Raw genomic sequence first — 19,771 nt, 5'->3', positions numbered from 1 at the left:
ACAAAAGAGCGAGCGCGTGTTTTATACAAACAGAGAAATGAGAACCCTAGGAAACGTGCAGCGGTCACGTGCTTGCAGCCTGAGGCAGGGAAGTGAAACGAAGGAGCGAGCGATGGCGATGCCGGCGACGCTGAAGCACATGGTTTCCAGTTCGTTCTGGCAGATTAGTTTCAAGGAATGCTTGCTTTCTGGAACACATCCCTTTCGCACCACTGTTTCCTCTTACAGTAATACATATATTTATAAGATATCCACACTTTGAAACACAGCGACGGAAGCTTTTACATAACCTACATACTCTCATATACCTTTACACCCTGCCCCATTATTGGCTGATGACCTGCTAGTGCCATTCACTTACCTCTTCCACTTTTTAGAGACAACTGGTTATTTACAGGAACTATAAGGCAATCCAGGTTTGCCGGTTGTAACGTTACGTATCCTTTTGTCTTGCGACTGGCGCAGCATGGCCATTAAAATCCAACTAACCAACAACCAACCAACCAACCTTTCGCACAACTGCGCAGCGGGAGTTGTCAAAGCATGGCAAGGCAGCTCCCAAACTCCAAGTTTGCATAACCTTTATCCGAGGTGTTGGAAAGTGAGCAACGAGGCGTAATAAGTCAGTGGATGCTAATAAGACACAATTTCAATAGTGTATTCATACTGGGTTCGCATTTATTTTACAGTTGCTTTTATTTTTAGGGATAAAAATATACGCATTTTGAATATACGTTTTGGAATACATGTGAAACGAAGCCTTCGTAAGGAGTGAAATAAATTATTTAAAACTAACGGAGGCTGGCATACAGTTTTGCTTACTTTCATCCTGTGTAGCCTGTAATCTCAAGGAATGTTATGTTTACCCACAACAACGACCACAGCTTTATAGCTGTGTAAATTTTTTTATTTGCGCACTGCATTGTTCACAAGCTATGCCCAAATTGCAAACTCTAAATGAGGTGGCTGAACAGTGTGAGCCGTATGTCCCAAGGACGAAGGCACTCTATCATACTTATTGTTGAGTTAACAAGGGCGATGAGAAGTGTAGGCACACGAAAGTAGGACACGCATCAAGCAACATTTGTGCCGCAGTGGGACGTGCTCCTTCTGGAGTATCGTCCTAGAACGGGCAGACCCCCAGTGGCACTAAACATATGGCTAAATCATAGAATGTAAAGTAAATGAAATACCCTCCGAAATATAATTCCCTATTCCAATAACATATCGGCGCTCTTTAGGTATATCTGTGAGCAGACATTATATGTTTAGTTTTTATGGAGGAAGCGTGCAGGAGCATACCCGTTCTGGAGGATTGGCCAATAACGGGCTCCCACCAAGTGGCACATAATTACTTGCCAAATAAAATAAATAAAGTAACCGGAAGAATCCGGTAAATATAATTTACCATTCCATTACCACACCCGCGGGCTTTGGAGTTGTGCCGGTGAGCCGCCAATATATGTTCAGGTTTTAAGTAGAAACTCATTTTCTTTTTATGCACAACTGAAGTACCTGGTGAACATAAATGGTTATATAAGCCACTTCGCGGATACGTTTTTACAACTTTAGTACACATATCCATAAATATCTACACAGTTCTTACTTTGGGACCTCCTTCTGTATCACATTTAATTTGTAAGAAAAAATGCATAACAGTGTTTTGAATAAACATCAATAAACTTCAAACTTGATATGTATTTACCCAGACAGCGACCGACCCAGCAGCCGGGAAGCGACACAAAAACCCGGGAAAGTAGGCAAAGAAAGCTTCGCCTTAAAACGAACGCCAAGTTCCTTTCCGTGAATTTCGCGCCCGAACGGCACTGTCATGATTGTCGTTGTATAGCAGTCACGTTATCTCTTCTGTGCCTTATCAGAAGCTTTTGAAGCAGTTGCAGACAGATTTTACAGCCGACGTTCTAGTATTGCCATTGCGACGCAACACCTGAACGAGGTAACATTATTTCACTTGATTCTGAGAAGAAAAAAAAAAACAGGTAAGGAACAGAAAATATAAATACTGGACCCTGCAGGTAAAACCTAGTATCAAGTACATGTAATATAGTGCATCTGTAGAAAAAGAAAAGACAACGCGCTAACAAACACGGCATGTCTGACTTCCGGACCATCATGACTGTTTTTGCTGCATAACCACCGCTGACTGACTCGTGCCAGTCCTGTAGATAGTCTGAAGCAAAAAAAAAAAAAAAGAAGACCCTGTTTAACTCAAGCGCAGAATGGTCTGCGTAGAAAGGAAGTCTGGTTGCGACCAAAGTTAAGTGCGACGGAGAGCCGAGAGTGGTAACTCACTTTGTGCACGAGCTTAAACGCTGCTTTCCCTCCTTGCTTGCTTTGATTCGATTCACGGCCTACAGGCGCCAAATTGAGATTTAGTGACGAGAGGAAAGCCAAATCTGAGCTCCGATCTCGTCCGAAAGGCACCACGAGCTATGGCGACTGACTCTTCTGGGAAGACGCGGTGGTCCCCTGTTGGCCATCGCAGAGGAAGCAATCGCGGAAAGAGACGTCGCGAACGAAGAACTCACGGGGGAGCAATCCACCCGCGGCGCTAGCGCCCTAAATGGCCACCGTAAAGCCGTCGGGTCATCGATCAGTCAATTACTGTCAGAGGAAAAAGCAACAGAGAAACACGTCGAAGAAGCCCGAAACCAGCTTGACAATGATTGAGATTCAGTAGTTAGTTTTAATCATTGGTCTTTCTATGTGTTGGCCTATGGGGAGTTTGCAAGTAGATCAGAATGTAACTAGCATTCCGCTTATCGTTAATGGGACTCCGCTTTTTTCTTTGCTTAAGCAAACACGAACCAGCGGTTTCTACTTGAACGGATAACCTTAATCCCAACAAGGTGTAGACGGGCGCGTGTGGCTCAGTCGACGCTTGATCCAGATTACACAGCTGTGTGAAGCGGATGGCAGGTGTGTGTTAAGAGGCGATGTCAGTACTGGCGACAGTACCTCATTGGCCGCGGTGTTCCAATAGGAGAAACAAAAGGGGATTAGAGGAGTAAATACCGGCATAGAAGCACGGCAAATTGACTCTAGTTGTGAGGAATAATTCAAGTTCTCCAATGCTGCGCCCCTGATATACCACCGCTGTGCAGTGACGACGAGAGCCCACAGGCGGAACACATGCAAGATTAGCGCAGAAGGTCTGAACCACGGTGAGCTCCAGAAAGGGGGTGGTTGTCCTCTCGTACGATTAGCGAGTCAAGAAAGGGCGCAATAGGAAGAAGAAATAAAGTGAAACAGTACACGCACCTTGCAGTTTCACTGTTCCCCGTTGTTTTTTGATAGGCGGCCAACGATGTTCGGTCTCGCTTTGCGGCTCTGAAGCGTGCTACCGCCAGTTATGAGCGGCGAGCACACGAACGTGCGCCGCTCTGTCCGTGTCGCATATGCGGCGGCGTACACAGCGTGTCTCGGCAAGTTGGCTTTGAGGATAACTGGTGGCACTCTCGCCGCTCTTGCGTCAGACGCATGCGTATAGCATCAGTAGCATCTCGCAGTATCGCTATTGTTCAAACCATCTTAAACCTCACCGCACTTCTCCCTTTGCGCCGAAGCTCGCACTTGCATCGTCAGAGGTTGTAAGTAGTGACCGCTTTTCCATCGGCGATTCTAAGCAAAACAGTTGACATTCTCGCCCGAATCTGGAATACCTGAAGGCATTATTACGTCCATCAGCTGATGAGGCAGTTCGGCATTGTAGATGCCCAAGAGCTAAAGTGCTTCAGGTTAATCAGCTGCGTCTTCCTTTCTACTTCACTTTCGTTAATGACTTCCGCGAATAGCCGCAGGTTGTGCCTCACGTGGACCGCCGTGCCATCTTGTGTTCTCTCACACATTACTTATAATGTCGAATGCTCTGCGAAAATGCTCCTTTCGTTACCTATCCTGGATATATTTGTTTAGGCTAAGCCAAGGGGAGCACCGCTTATGAGGAAGCTTTAGCTCGGGTGCTCCTATTTAAATACACGTAAAAGGAGAATTCATTTTTCTCGGCAACCACTGCAGCAAATTTGACGAGGTTTGTTGCATTTTGAAAGAAAAACTTGAAATCTAGTGACTGTTGGTATCGAATTTTTCAGTAAGGTTGTAAATGTTTTATTAAAAATTGGCAAAAATCGAACATTTTCAAAAAACGAAAGTATCCAGTTTACAACTCTGTAACTCAACAACGAGAAATGATAACACAATTATGTGAATTGAATCTAATAGTACATCTAAAGCGGACAAAATTGATATGTTACAGATGAACATAAAAAATAGTAATATCGAAATAGAACTTTTGCAGAACCCTTTTAACCAACGTAACAAATTCACGTAAGATGTAAAATGACATATCAAATTTGTCCGCTTTGAATGATCTAATGGATGCCATTTACAGAACCGCGATACCGTTTTGTGATGCCTAGCTATGAATTCGTAAAGTTGGGGCTTCTATTTTTTTGAAACCTACGAATCTTTGAAAATATCTTTAAGAACATTCAGGCCCTAAATCGAGATTCCGTTTTCTACGGTCACTAGAATTTAACTTTCTCTCTCAAATGCAATAAATTTCGTTAATATCGGTCCAGAGGTTATCTCAGAAAAACGTTTTTGCGTTTTACATGTATTTGGATAAGCCGCGTCGGAGTTGGGCCCGAGCTAAAGCTTCCTCTTAAAGAGACACTAAAGGTTAATATTAAGTCAACATGGACTGTTGAAATACCATCCCAGAAACCTCGAAACGCTTGTTTCATGCGAAGAAGATACTTATTTTAGGAGAAAAAGCGTTCTGAAGCATCCGCGTACCTCCAGCGCAGTTCAAGTCGCCCGCCCTCCGATCGAGGAGTGGTGACGTCATGGTCTCATAGTGACGTTGCGCCGTCGGTGAGTAAAGCGGCGCCCGCAGACGACGCTACGGCTTTTCTGCGCAAAACGCAAACGCGCGGCCAGAAACAGAGCCAAGGCAGAGCTGACAGCAGCGCGAAAGCGGAACTATGGTGGCTGGCGGAAGGGAAAGCGCGCGACAATAAGCTGCCTCTTTATTTTATTGACGCCAACTTTGACGCTCGTTGAAATCGACGACCCTGACGACGACACATTGGCTCGCTATCTGGGCTAGACTTAAGCCATTTGAGCACTGATGAACGCGACCTGCTGCTAAGGGCTCGCGCTGCCGGCGTCGTTGCGTACTACAACTGTATGTCATGGCTGTACCTATTCACACATTTGTAGCTTTTCCTTCGTGAAAACTAAACGCCGCACTCACCACCCCGTCTTCGACCTGCAGTTGTTATTGCGCTTCGGAGAATGCAGGCAAGACAGACGGATCAGCGCTACGGGAAAGCATTGCTTTGGAAGCCACTCAACACGACTTCCGTAAGTCGGCATTGAACTCGTAATCCTCCGGACGAAAGTGCATTGAGCACACTATGCGATTTTTCGGCTCTTTGCCAACGCGTTGTGGCAGAGGTACGGCACTTAACCACTTCGAACGGAGAGGTACGCTCGTTGGCACACAGTGATAAGTAACGTTGGATTCACCGCTGCTACTGCTCTTGGCCAAGTTCCGCGGACCGTTCGCGCATCCCACGACATCACATGGACGTGGCATTCTCGCTGCTTGTTCCAAATGCTAGTTTCGCGAGCCAACTGAACCAGCGCAGCACGGCGCGATAACGAAACAACTGAAACTTCAAAGCGCCCGCGACGCAGAGTCGAGCGAAAACGAAACCTCTCGACCACCCATACTATTGAAGGGTAACGTTAAAATGTTATATTTTTTTAGAATTGAAGAGAAGTAGACAAGTAGCATTTTCTTCCGTCTTATAACCTAATGAAATGATCTTTTTAATACCAGTAGTTGAGTACTAGTGATACAAATTATGATGAGGAGTGCCTTCGTCATCGGGACCGGAATGTCGCTGGGGGGTCTCAAATCGTGTCATGCATTTACCTCAATTTCTCGGTTACTAAAGCTCTGTTGGCGATTATATTGACGCCTTAGACGTTGTAGAGCATTGCTTGATCACTATAACTTGACTTCATAGTAACCTTTACTGTCCCTTTAACTCCTACTTGAGACAGATGATGGCCGCGTCATCACCACTGCAGTGTGACGCCGGCGTGCTTCTCAACTAGCGAGCCAACAGTCTCTTTTGCGTGCGCCATGCGGCAAAAGGGGGAATGGTGCTGTGAGGTATTCCCTTTTACTTTGTAGCTGTGAATTTTACGCTTCAACATCAGAGAACGTGTGCCTGTTGCAAGACACGGCGGCCTAGCCTAGCGTAGCTAGGAGCCACTTGCGTAAGCGCGCCTTCTATAGCTCCTTACGATAAGAAAGTTAAGTTCGTTAGAATTTAATCAGTTTGAATTGGTGTCCCTACTTTGTATATTGCATTTGTATAGTTTCAGGTTTGTGACGCATACGTAGCAAGAGCTGATTGACGATGACTCGCCTTTCCTTTGTTCCCTTCTCTCTTTCAGCCCGTTGCGAATAGTATACATATATTTGTGCAGGCTTTAATAAACATCGTTGGCAGTCAGCGCTAGTCCCGTGCTCTTCCTTGGCCCCGTGTTTTCTGGCGCTGGTTAAAATGAATATCATATACAACTTGAGTTAATCTCTCTCTCTCTCTCTCTCTCTCTCTTCATCTTTAGGAAGAACAAGCCGGTGTAATTAACATCTAAAAGAGTATTCTATTACATGAAGACTGTGTGACAAAAGCAGCTGTAGCAGAAGCAATGAAGCTGTAATCGGATTAAGGTCGTAAATTGCGCTAGAATCCTGAGCGCCCGTTAAATAAGGTAGCTGCCCTTAAGCGTAAGCCCTTCGCAAAAGAAAATAACAACAAAAGGGTGAATAATCTTCTTGAACCAAACAAGGCTTCACGAAGGAACAAAGTTTTAGCTTAGCCAGCGTTGTCTTTCTTTTTTCCTTCCTTTCCAAAACCCAATAGCCTTTTCGCAAAGCGCTTCCGAATAGTGTCTCCGACATGTGCGAGTCGGGCGGCATATGCAAATCACGCCTTTCAGCTTCCCAAAATGCATTTGTCGCGTATCGCACACTGTCGAGTGTGCATAATCCTTTAAACCAGTAACATTTATCTGGATAAGTCGCAGACCACGTTGCTTGTGCCAGCGTGCCAGCTACTCACGCAGAATGCATTTCAGTTAAATCCACGAAGCGGACGTCCTTTTAGGCAGACTGGACGTAAGCACTTCAGCTGCATACGCCAACCTAAACGGCGTTAAGCGGGTTTCGGCAGTCCGCAGGAATGGATAGACAAAAAAGGAGAAACAGAAACTCAAGCTTAATTTTGTCTGGCACTCTTTCTAAAACGTGCACCGGAACGACTATATCTAATTTGGCACTTATAGTTAACGACATGAGAACAGAAGCGACAGAAAGCGTCACGCGAACAGGCTTTACTGCCAAATTATGCGAGGATCGCTTTCCCAGAGAGGTTTCTTAGTGGCTTTGGCCTTACGCTGCTAAACATGAGGTTGCAGGATCAAATCCTGGCCGCGGCGGCCGCATTTCGATGGGGGTGAAATGCAAAGACGCCAGTGTACCGTGCATTGGAAGCGCATTAAAGCATCCCAGGTGGCTGAAATTGATCCGGAGTCCCCCACCACGGCGTGCCTCATAATCAATTCGTGATTTTGGCAGGTAAAACCCCCAGAATTATTTTTCTTTTTATGGAAACTAGTTAAAGACCGCTAAAGGCAGGCAATGTTCACGTGTCATGGGACGAAGAAACTGCGACTTGAAAATCACAGTGGCGAATAGCGGAAGCATTGGCTGTCAAACATGATTCCGCGTGCTTTGCTCCGTCTCGTGTACTTTGATTAGAAGGAAGAGCCTTGCGCTAACGATTAAGTAGGAGAGTCAAAATGATTCAGAGCATATCAACGGGGATGGACTTTTTGCTGCAACCAGGCGCAGCCGACGCGCACGCAAGTAAGGCCGACTAATCTCCTAATAGTTTGTGCGGGATTCCAGTTCTCCAGTCCGTGCCAAGAGCAACGACGGACAGGGAAAAGTCGGATTGCGGTAGGGAGGTCTTAAACCTGCAAAACATGGTACAGTCTTACCTCACACATTGAGGTGGCCACTGTATTTAGGTGTTCGAGCGGCACCGTGTTCGAGCACACTCAAGTCTAATCGTTTTACATGCCACACGCTGGATACGGTTTGAGGGACATTCCACGTCAGTCCAGCTCCACCGTCTCGGAGCACGACACGTGGTCCGGGAATGTATTCAAGCTGCTTTCCTTGCACGAGCGTGTGGTATAAACGGAATACGAACATAGTGACAATTAAGAATAGTAATCAGCCACATCGATAACATATATCTCAGCATGCAAGCCCCCTTACGGAATGGAACAACACGACATCTGTTTGTAAATAGACTTCTTGACAGTCGTGATAAACATACGTTGAGTATACAAATAAAAAAATTGGCCGTGACTTAGCTCGGCTGTGCCAGGATATACGTAACAAAAGCTAAGGCATAACATGGTTAGCCTTGGTTAATCTTGATTGCAAGCTCAGGTTAGTCTGGTTGTCTAGCCATGTTGCGGAGCTTAGCCAGTCGTTCGGCGCGCTGTTCTTCTGTTTCCTGGGCGATTAGTTTCCTCTTCATCTCGTTCCGATGTAGATTCCAGGCCTCCTCCTGCTTATCAGAATTGTTGCCGTCCATACTGCCGCCTCAACTGTGGTTGCGTCGCACGCGAGCTCTCCTTTTCAATCCTCCGACATGTTATCAGGCATGCGATGCAGCTGGCGAAGCAAGCGGAGGCGAGCGCAACGACGAAGTACGCGGTGTGACGTCATACCAAGGTTGCGGAAAGGCGCGGCGCTGCGCAGCGGCGGGACACCTGTGGTTCGGTGCTACTAGTGCCGCATGCGCAGTAGTGACAAGGGAGCGAGAGAGAGAGAAATACGCTCGCTCTTTAATCGGATTTACGGAGCCTAATTTCCTTAATGATATGCTGATCCCTTTTAAATCCTGTAAGCAAGTACGGTGGTAGACGTTACTGTGCCTACAACAAGAGTCGACATTAAGCAATTGCTTTCAACGCTCTGCAGGATGTGAAATAAAGAAAGTTGGAAGGTGATTCAGCGTTTAATCAAAGTCGATAAAAAGCAATGCCTTCCTGAGCGGGTTGGCGGTGAAAACGTGGATATTGGGGCTAATATATTCATGAAAAATTAAAGGGCGGCAAAGAGCTCTAAGTTGTCGTTTCAAATCAGATCTGCGTTTTATTGTGATAACAATTATCATGACAGTCCACGCGGATCTTCACCGTCGGCGTCATCGTGATGTTCCGTATTCTTGAGGTAGATTCTCTAATATTGAAACGCCAAAGTTGCTCTGGCCAGGTTTTTTGAACTTGACTACATTATTCCATAGAATTAGACAATCGCAGCGTTCAAAGAACAAGTCGCAAAACGTTGTAGTCGATTAGTCCACCCAAGCGCGTCTCTTTGAGGCATCAGGACAAACATGGCAGAGAGTTAGGCACCGCAGAAACAGGTTGTGAGGTACAAACGACAGCAATACAGACTAATGTGATAATGTGGTGAAAAGGTTGAAGGTTGCCATTGCACCGAGTTCGCACGTACGCACTGATCATACCGTACTTCATCAAGCGATGTGTGGCGTTTTACAAGTAATATTCAATATTTCTGCTAGCTGAATGGATCGGTTTCTTTAAGAAACTTTAGGAGAAGGCGAAACACATTTCGACTGGAAATTGAGTGTCCCCACGAGAAGGATAAATCGTCCACAATTGCACACGAAATCACTAAAGTTTCAGTCCGTCGAGATAAGTGTCTACGAATTAATGCTATAGACTTCGGAGGACTGGAAAAACTTTTCCCGACCAATCGCCTCCATACAAGACATACTTCGCTTTCGTGAATCATTAGATAACATTATATGACCAGGGATTTTCATGTGTAACGGAGAATTTCGTGCATGACATCATTAGCTAATATTGTATGACCAGGAATCTCAATTGTTATTTCTATACCATCGCTCCCCTCTGTAATGCCCTTAGACCTTGAGGGTATCAATTAATGAAATAAATTGTGAGACAGGAGGAGTGGTGGTTCGTGTTGTTTGAAATCGTTCTATTTTAGGCGGTCTTTTAGGCAAAGTAGCGGGAATAAATGCGGGAGAGGCTTAGTTTCTGAAAAGATTTCCGGCATGACGCATTTAAGACCCTTAAGTTCATCTTCTTACCGAGCAAGAGTGGACTTCGCAGCATTGCAGCGAATATTCATATGAATGGAAATGAGCTCGTGTAGTTCAATTTATTGAGCGATATGCGGGGGCAGTGTTTACTCGGTAACATCGCGTGCCAGCATTCGCGAGAGTGACTCTGCGACGAGCCCTGACATCGCCTTCAGTCATGCAAAGTTACAAGGTAGAGACACACACCCATTCTATCAGGGAGGGGCTACATGATTGCGCTCGCAGGATGCGTAGCGTGGCACACGGTGCGATGAATATTTACTAATGAGTAGACTCGTGCTGCGCAGGAAGGTTTTCTGTACACCTTGCTTCGCGACAAGACGCACGCGTAATTACTGGCCCCTAGCTTAGGTCGAACGTAATATTGTACTATACTGCTGCGCAGTCCGGTCATTTCGCTGCTTCTAGCAAAATCGCCCTGCCATAAAAAAAGAAAAAACGCTGAGAAACCAAATGATTCGACATAATCACTCTGGGAAGGCACTCACGAAATTAATGCGGATGACAGTAAGAGAACACAGTTACTCACCGCTACCTCTTCTGAGGTTTTAAACGTCAGTTATTTGTTGATCACCGTCACTCAACGACGATTAATTGCAATGCGTATAATCGCAGTAATTGTTCGTGAAGAGCCACTACACCATTTCGGGCCATGCACTAGCCAAATCTGCTCTCACTAAGTGCTGTTCTGCAGTTCTGAAATCGGCAATCTACGTCGGGTGCACCATTTGGGTCGTTCGCGTCCTAATTAGGTACTAAGCTGACACTGGCAACGCAGACTCGAGTGCTCTGGTCGCGATAATCACGGGCGCGAAATGTGCCCTGAAAGCTGCAACTCAAAGAATCAAGCGGTGATTACGACGCTTCTAGCTACCTTTATTCTATCATTACATTGGTCAAGCACTAGATGAGGTGCCCTTACAAAGGGAGATAAAGGTGACTGCGAAGTAGATTGCATACACCAATAGTCGTAGTTACGCCTACGCTGTCATGAATGCAGGGGATGCGAACTCCTCATTAATGAATTCGATTGATGCTTAAAGGGTAGAGAAAGTTCAATGCTCTGTTATTATTATTATTATTATTATTATTATTATTATTATTATTATTATTATTATTATTATTATTATTATTATTATTATTATTATTATTATTATTATTATTATTATTCACTGAAAGGAGATTTTGGCACTATTACTGGCCCCTGCTACTCAGTTGCGCAGGGAAAGCAAAATCGAAAAAAAAAGCGTTGTGCACTGGCGGCAGTCAAATAGTACTAATATTTGCAAAGATCTACCCACAGAAGAAACTGAAAGGGCCCTAAGATATATACACAGCTCCACAAACGAATGAACGGGCACAACATAGTCTGAAGAAATACACATAAGGTTTGTATATCTACAGAACAAAACACATAAAAACATCTAACAACCCTAGACGTTCGCTACACACATACAACATGCTATGCAACCACTGGATTCAAAGGAAATGCAATAGTGAGGTTGAGCACAGTACGTTTAGTAATAACATCATGCATTAATTCTTTTCAGCAGGTTTTTAAAAGTAACAAGAGCTTTTTTCTGTAGCTTTATTATTGGCCATGGTCCAAATGTTATTTTCATAGGGAAAGGTCTGCGGTCCAGCAACATTAACTCGGCCTGTAGCCTTCGCTTCGCGGTATCGTGTCGTAGTCGTTCGAAAAGAGGGTAAGAGAAGGAGGTAATTTGTGCGTCTTCGTGAGCGTGAAGCACATAGGCACTGCGCAATAGTAACGGGTCGAATCCGGTGTAAAAACATGACGCGTGAATACTGTTCTAAGCCACTGATGGTGCAATACTATTGCAAAGCTTCTACTGTGGCTCAATATCGATGTCCACGAATTCTTTTCACTAATTTAAAGTTCACTCTTCCGAACTCGCACCGGTTATGTTCGCAACGATTAGCTTAAGGAGAATGCATAGAACAAATGCGTCGCTTTTTTTTACCGATGTTTCATGACGGCGAAAATGCCTCCATCAATTCAAGTAGAGCAATACGTTTCAGCAATGCGCTTTTCGAAACGACGACAGTGATGGCTGCTAGGAACACACAATGGTTCCGCACCGAGAAAAAAAACTTTTTTTTTTCAACGTTGTCTACCTTGGCATCCGACTGATGCCAGAATTTAAATGGCAAGAAAGCTCTATGCTAGGGCTCTGAGGATTCTGCCTGAAGGGTCTCGTTGGTCTAAATTCAATTGTACGGTAATTGAATGGCCCATGCCGCAAAGGCCTTTCTGCAGCCAATTACGGTCCAGTTGGTTCGCAGAGGCGTACCTTTCTTCACTTTCACTGCCCTCCTTGAGCCGTTGGACCGACGAACGTCTATGAAAGGGTAACTGCAGTGCCTGTCCTTGAGCCTGTTTTCTTTTGCTCTAACTTGACCCGCTATACAGTCAGGGCTCATGCGCGGATATGGCGTTCACTGTACTTTTCTCTGGCATGACGTTCATAAAACGTGAAGGAAAGTACTAGAGTTCTGTGCATATTTCGTAGAGCACAAGAAAACATGACGGCTGACATACTTTCATCCTCTGACGTTGAGCGTTCACTAGGACACGCGCGAACATTCTTTGTGCGATACTGTTGTGCCCTCCAGTAACACCGCTAGCGGAGGCGTTGTGCGTTGTGATAGTTACCGTGGCCAAGCCTCCTGCATTTATTATTACTTATCGATTACCCTGTCGCTCCACCGTAAATAACGCGCGCTGAATAAAGGACGTCCGTGAGACATAACCATTCTGTATACGCTCTAACGATTGCTAGGGTATCGCAATCGCGTCAGACGTAAGTTATGCGTAAGGTGACAGTTTTCCCCAACTTCTTCTGTTTATCAGTAAGCGTTATGTGTGGCTGTATAAACAGATACGTACTGTGGTGTAATACCTCGCGTAACCACCGCGGTCTTGTTATAGGAAAACATATGCAAAGGGTCTTACAATAGAAGCCAGACAAGAGCTCACTAACAGAACTGTAATAGTGCACTATGATACTAAGCTGCATGCCAAAGTTACAACGCCTGACAGCTGCCACATGCACTCTTATGGCCATCAGAACAGAGCACACGCAACGACGCTGTTCAAACTACAGGCACTCAAATGAGGACTACGTATTTGTGGCGCTATATGAACTCTAACGAACTTACACGAGTGCGTTTACCTAGGTCAATTCAATATTCAATAGCCTGGCAAGGGAACAAAAATTCATGATCACCAGTCAGCCTCTGAAGTTTGCGCAGGAATAAGTCTATCTAGATTTACCCACAGGGGACCCTGATCATGGGGAGGACATGTACAGAATAATAAAAATTGTTTGGAGTGAACGCGACAAGCATGACCAAATCGCGCCTGGAAGCTTACCATTATCACTAAAACGGAAAGTGTACAACCAATGCATTCTACCCGTGCTAACATCTGAAGCCAAAACTTGGACGTTAACAATGAAGCTCGAGAACAAAATAAGGACTGCGCAAAGAGCAATGGAACGAAAAAACATTAAGCGTAATGTTAGGAGAAAGGAAGTCAACTATATGAATCGGAAAGAAAACGGGATAGCCGATATTTTAGTTGGTAATAAGCAAAAAAAGTGGAGGTGGGCAGGCCATGCAATATATAGGGAAGGCAACCGTTACTGCTAAAGAATGGGTGCCAAGGGAAATGAAGCGCAGTTGAGGATGGGAGACAATTACGTGGGGTGATGAAATTAGAAAATTTGTAGACACAAGTTGGAACCATCTAGCGCAAGGCAGGAGTAATCGGAGATCGCTAGGAAAGGCTTTCGTCCTGCAATAACCATAAAAAATAGGCTGATGATGATGATCTCGACCAGAACTTGCGACTTCGCTTACCCCCCTGACTACTCCATCTCGAAACAGCTTCACTTTGTCGCATATGGTTGGGCGTCTCATATACAAAAGCCTTTTTATTCTTAATAGGAATGACCAGCAGTACTGCGTGTATTTTGTTCGGGTGCGACGAGACAATAGTGCCCCTTCCGTGCGATTGCCCATCCTTCGATGCCTAACGATGTGATCAGCAAGATAGACTCAACCAATTTGATAATGGAGCGCTCGCGAAAGAAAAGATAATGTGACCATGTCCCCTGCATCATTACATGCACAAGGCCACAAATGCGCTTCTGCACTTCTTGAAGACGACTGGAGTATATGAACGCTTGCAACAGCGGACACAACTCTGCGAATGTGTTCACAACGGCAGAAGCTTTATTATTTTTCTCGTCCTTTCTTTTTATCTATTCTTTCCACTTTCTAACTACTCAAATTGTAGTGTAGCCAACCAGGCATGTCCTTAGCTTTCCTTACCTCCCTTGATATTCCTTCACGGTGCTTCACTGCACACACATCATCACTTCCTTCCTCTTTTCTTACTTTTGTTCCTCCTTTCCCTCACCCCCACTGTAGGGTAGCAAACCGCACGCTCGTCTGTCTGACCTCCCTGCCTTTCCTCTCTTTGCTCTCTCTCTCTCCTACAAAGCCCTATTCCTTCCTTTCTCCTGGAAGTAACGTTCCAAATACTTCCGAAAGAGACGCAAAATACAGGACCAAAACGACCACAAAGAAACAGAAGCAGAAGAAGAGCCCTCTACCGTACACTTCTTTATTTTGCCAACATTTCGACAACTGAAACATAATTACACCGAGGACGGGCGTGGGAGAAAGCGGCGCGTATGCAGCTCCTGTCGCAGATTCCTTTCTTCAGGATAAGCGACGAAGATAATGCGAGCGGTGGAAGGCGTAAATGCACGGTTTCCTCATTACCGAAGATTGCCGGTGTTACTTTGGGCCGTCTCTCATAATCAAGTAGCTCTCGTTGTTTCCATCCGCTAATCAGCCACAAAGAGGAATAAAGCAGTAAACAGAAAGAAATAATACAGAAAGAAGTAAAAGTACAAGGGTATGAAGGTAAAAGATAACGCTAAAGGCTCTCAAGCGGCCTCACCGTTAAAATAAGAAAAAAAAATGTTTTTGTATGATTGAAGAGCGTGGACTGCCTTGGCGAAAATCGCTTATGGTCCGATTCTTTCAAAGGCAAGCGTTTCTGTTGAGGCATTGATGGCATTCTTAGATATTGTCATTTATAATATTATTATTAGATATTAGATATCAGATATCATTTCATCAGCTAAGCGATCTCTCGGATCACGTATGTGCCTCTTGCGCCACGCACCTATACATCTAAAGCTGCTTGCATACAACACGCTGGTCAGATCAAAACTAGAATATGCATTACCAGTATTGCACGCGCATCCGTCTTACTTCGCCAATGCACTTGAATCTATTGAAAATCGTGCTGCCAGATTGATTCTATCACCATACTCATCCGAGATTGCCGTTTCGTCACTTAAAGTGTAGTGCAACCCTGTCCTTCCTTTGTTGCTATGTAAGCACGTTATTTCACAAATTATTTCATTATGCTATGCTTCGCACCATATATTTCTCGCGCATGTCTCGTTGCATCGATCACACCCAGTAGTTGTCTGGTCCACGTGCCCTTACCACCAGCTTTATTGCTTCGTTTTTCTTTCCCGAGAAGCTACAGATTGGAACAGCCTTTCACAGAAAACTGCCGTCGGTGCCTGCTCTGGTTCGCTTGATAATTCTATTCGCACTTCATTTCAGTTCCTAACTATTTGTTCCTATCCAGTATGCAGTCAAGTACATATGTACCCGTATATCTATGTATATGCTTACAATATATGTATGCGTGTGTTAATATGTTGTACATATTTTGTAACTATAATTATTTTATTATTGTATTATTTACAATGTGTGCTTACGCATGTCCACCTATTATTTAATAACCCAGGTGAGGGTTTTAAAGTTAATAAAAAAATCAAATTATATTAAATATTTGCGTCTGCAGGAATCCTACCAAGAAATCCTTCTTTTTCAGTGCCAGAAAAGCACCTGCATTAGCACCGGCATTAATCTTACTCCCATGATTGACACTAACGGCTAACGTGGTCAATAATTGCTATGTTAGTCATGACCATAAGTACATGATAAAAATTTAAAAAATATACATAGCAACGATGCCTGTTGCGCGAAAATTTTAACTTGAATTTTGAATATCATGACTTAAATGTTTCTGGCAGCGTGGTGCAAGGTGTTACAGCAGTGAATTATCTTTGCCGTATTTTGGTTCCGATTGGTAAGTAATAATATTTCTCCTAGTTGCTGTAAACTTTGAATATATAGCGAGCAGTGAATAAGGCACAGATAATGGTTGGTGCTTGTGAAAGAGGAATCTATTTGAATGGGATGACTCTGGTATTTCTCGCGGCGCCGACCTCTGACACGAGCATCTACTTGTGAGCGAACCCGAAAAATTTGCTTGGCATTGCCTACCTCTTCACAACTCCCAGTGATGCTAAGCACATGGTTCAGGCTTACTTTAAGTTATTCATTTGCTCACTAACGAAAACTTGAAATGAGACAACTGAAAGATGTTGATTCCTGACGTGGTAGTTCCACCCTTACAGTAGATTGACTTTTACGACTCGGAAAATGGTGAAGTGTGGCAGGCTGCGTGCCAGAAATAGAGGTTGCGCTGACGTGGCCATATTTTCTCAGTATAGCAGTCAAATTAGCGCAGCTGCCGTTGCAGTGGCCAATCTCGCTGTACGGAAAAGGTGGTGGGCGTATTAAATTTCGCTATGAAGGATATTTTTCTTTACTTCTTTTAGCCTGAAGCCCACTGACTTTTCTAACTTAAAACCATATCTATAAATATCCCGAGTGTAACGAGAGAAAGCGAAACTAACATGCAGGGACTTAACTCCTCATTTTCTTCAGTTGAAATTCATTACGTGGGCTAAGTTTCGCCTACACTTCCTAACGCTGAAAACTCATTATCCCTACGTTGGAGTTGTTAAGGCGAAAGTATTGCGAATGCGACGAGATTGTCAGCGAAAATTACAGTGCCAATGTTTTCAGCTCCGGCCATTCCACCTCGCGTTTTGGCGTGGGGCGGCGGAAAGCAAACCACGAAGAAAGCTGACAGCAGCCTAAAGGCGTACAGATAATTGCGTGGACCAAAAAGCGCCGAAATTAAATTAGGAGCTCTCCTGAATGGGGAAAAGTAAAAGACCGATACAGGCACCACTCGCAGGGAATATAGAGCGTGAAAGAAAATGCAACCGACACGTAGACAACAGTATTGAAAACGAGGCCCACGGCCACTGCCTGTCTTTATTCTTATTTTTTATTCTTGGTTTTATTCATGGCTCGCTGTGAACGCGCTCTGACATTTGAGCTGAGGCGGGCACTATACAGGAAATCCCGGATGGAGCTCAAGCGTGAAGTGGATGCGATGCAGACCTCTTGTGAATGCAATGAAAGGACGGGCGCTAAAGAAACTGTGCGCTGGAGATGCAGATGAGTGATGGCTGTCACGTAAGCCGGCTTGAGGCGGTCTATGGAGAACGTTTCCTCGCGTCCATACTGCGCAGTGACAAGCGTCTTGTAGGAACTTGCGCAGAGCGGGTATGGCGGACGAGAAGTACACGTGTTAGAAAATGTATTGTGTGGCTGACCTAAGTTGAACGGGCTGAGGTAGACACTGAAGGAAACGTTCCCTGAGCAGAGCGTCATGAGTGCTGACGTCGTGCTCACCCAATAGCTGCCACATCCACATTTGGGAAGGGCGTCTGTCACCGAGCTTTTCACTGGTCAAAACCTGTTTTAAGTGGGGGCGTTGCGAACGCACAGTGCGCACTAGAATCTTTTCCTCGAGGCGCCCATACGAGTTTTTGCCCAAAAGATGGACGACGACGTCGGTGAGCTCGGTGAGCTCATGTGATAGTGACGAGATTACCTTGTATTACTGGGTCGTCTGTGAGGTGATCAGGGGAGTGCAGGGTGAATTGTGCTTCGGCCTGCACAAACGAGATGTGGAGTTGTTACGGCCACAAGAGCGGCAGATGTAACAGCACCTCTGCAACATTGGGGTGACGAGAGCTTGAAGTGCTCGAATATGGAGAATTGTTGCTCGGCTTCGCCATAATCTAGTTCTCAGTCACCACTAAAGAGCGCGGAAGAGAAGACAACCGACACAAGGTATGCAGAACGGATAACTGAGGCACGCGAGCACTGTCTTTGTTTTTTTTTCTTTGGATGGATGGATCTTATGAGCATCCCCTTTGAAACGGGGTGGTGGGTTGCGCCACCAAGCTCTTGCTATTATACTGCCCAATGTTATACTGCCCAATGGTTAAACAATAAAAAAAGGAAAGAAAACACTATGAACTACCACACCCAAATTTTCTGATCCCCTATTGCGAACTGTGCTTTTGTACGTCTCCGTTTTTTGTCGTTTCCTTACTTTTCTTCCACCAGTCTTCCAATTGCCTCTATCTGATGCCTATTGCGGACATGTTTATTTCTCCACTGCTCCCGCTGAACCCAAGGGCTTCAAGCAGGCCAGTGGTGCTTAAATAGACCGCTGGGTAGACGTCTTCACATTCTAATAAAACATGTTCCCTATTTTCCCTAGCTTACCGCGGCAAGCACATGCTTCTTCCTTCTTATATCTCGCTTTATAGGTGCGCGTTCTAAGGCATCCCGATCTCGCTTCGAAAGGTAATGAGCCTTCTTTCTAGTTATCATAAGTTGTTTCTTTCCTGATTTCGTTTTCTCCTCCTAAGTAGTCACTCTTTCTTGGCTAGCTGTAAGCGCCACCTGGCCTCCGAGCCGAGGCGTGCGCCACAAGGCCCCCTGGTGGTATCACAAGCGGCCCTTCAACGTGAGGACACTCGCATTTGACGCACGCCCCTAGCTCCAATAGAAATGCCGACTAGTGCAGCTACCAGTGCAAGAACACCAAATATTTTTCTGACTCTGCCTAGAAGTATACAAATACACACCCACAACGCACAACCCACAATCTTCGCGAAATGCGAAGGTTGTGGGTACGGTTCCCACCTGCGGCAAGTTGTTTTTTTATCCACTTTAATTTCAATTAATTTATCGTTTCTTCATTTCATTTATTAAGCACGTGTATATTTCCCCTATGTTGTCCTTGGTGTCAGTGTTAGTTGGCTTCTTATGATATGACTAATAAAAATCGGGCCCCTCGGTCAACCCCTTCTCTTCTCGTTTGTTACATAACGCGGGTCTCGAATCCGGCAACATTGATGCCTTCAGGTAGCATGTGTGGGTTTATTAACCCGTTGCCTTCACCCAAAAAAGATCACGTTCTCGTGACGCCTGAAGCAAAAAAGGACGTTCCACGTCCGCCGCCAAGGGCTATGAGTGGTCTCGCTGCCTTAACACTCCCAGGGTTCTACAAGTACACATGAATACCCAGGAAAGTGGATGCGGAAACGCCGCCGCGGTAGCTAATTGGTAGAGCATCGCACGCGAAATGCGAAGGTTGTGGGTTCAGCTCCCACCTGCGGCAAGTTTTTTCATCCACTTTAATTTCCATTAATTTATCGTTT

Source organism: Dermacentor variabilis, chromosome 5 (genome assembly GCF_050947875.1).
Source record: "Dermacentor variabilis isolate Ectoservices chromosome 5, ASM5094787v1, whole genome shotgun sequence".
Taxonomy (NCBI): domain Eukaryota; kingdom Metazoa; phylum Arthropoda; class Arachnida; order Ixodida; family Ixodidae; genus Dermacentor; species Dermacentor variabilis.
The sequence above is the reverse complement of the archived record's forward strand: the minus strand, read 5'-3'. Positions refer to the sequence as shown.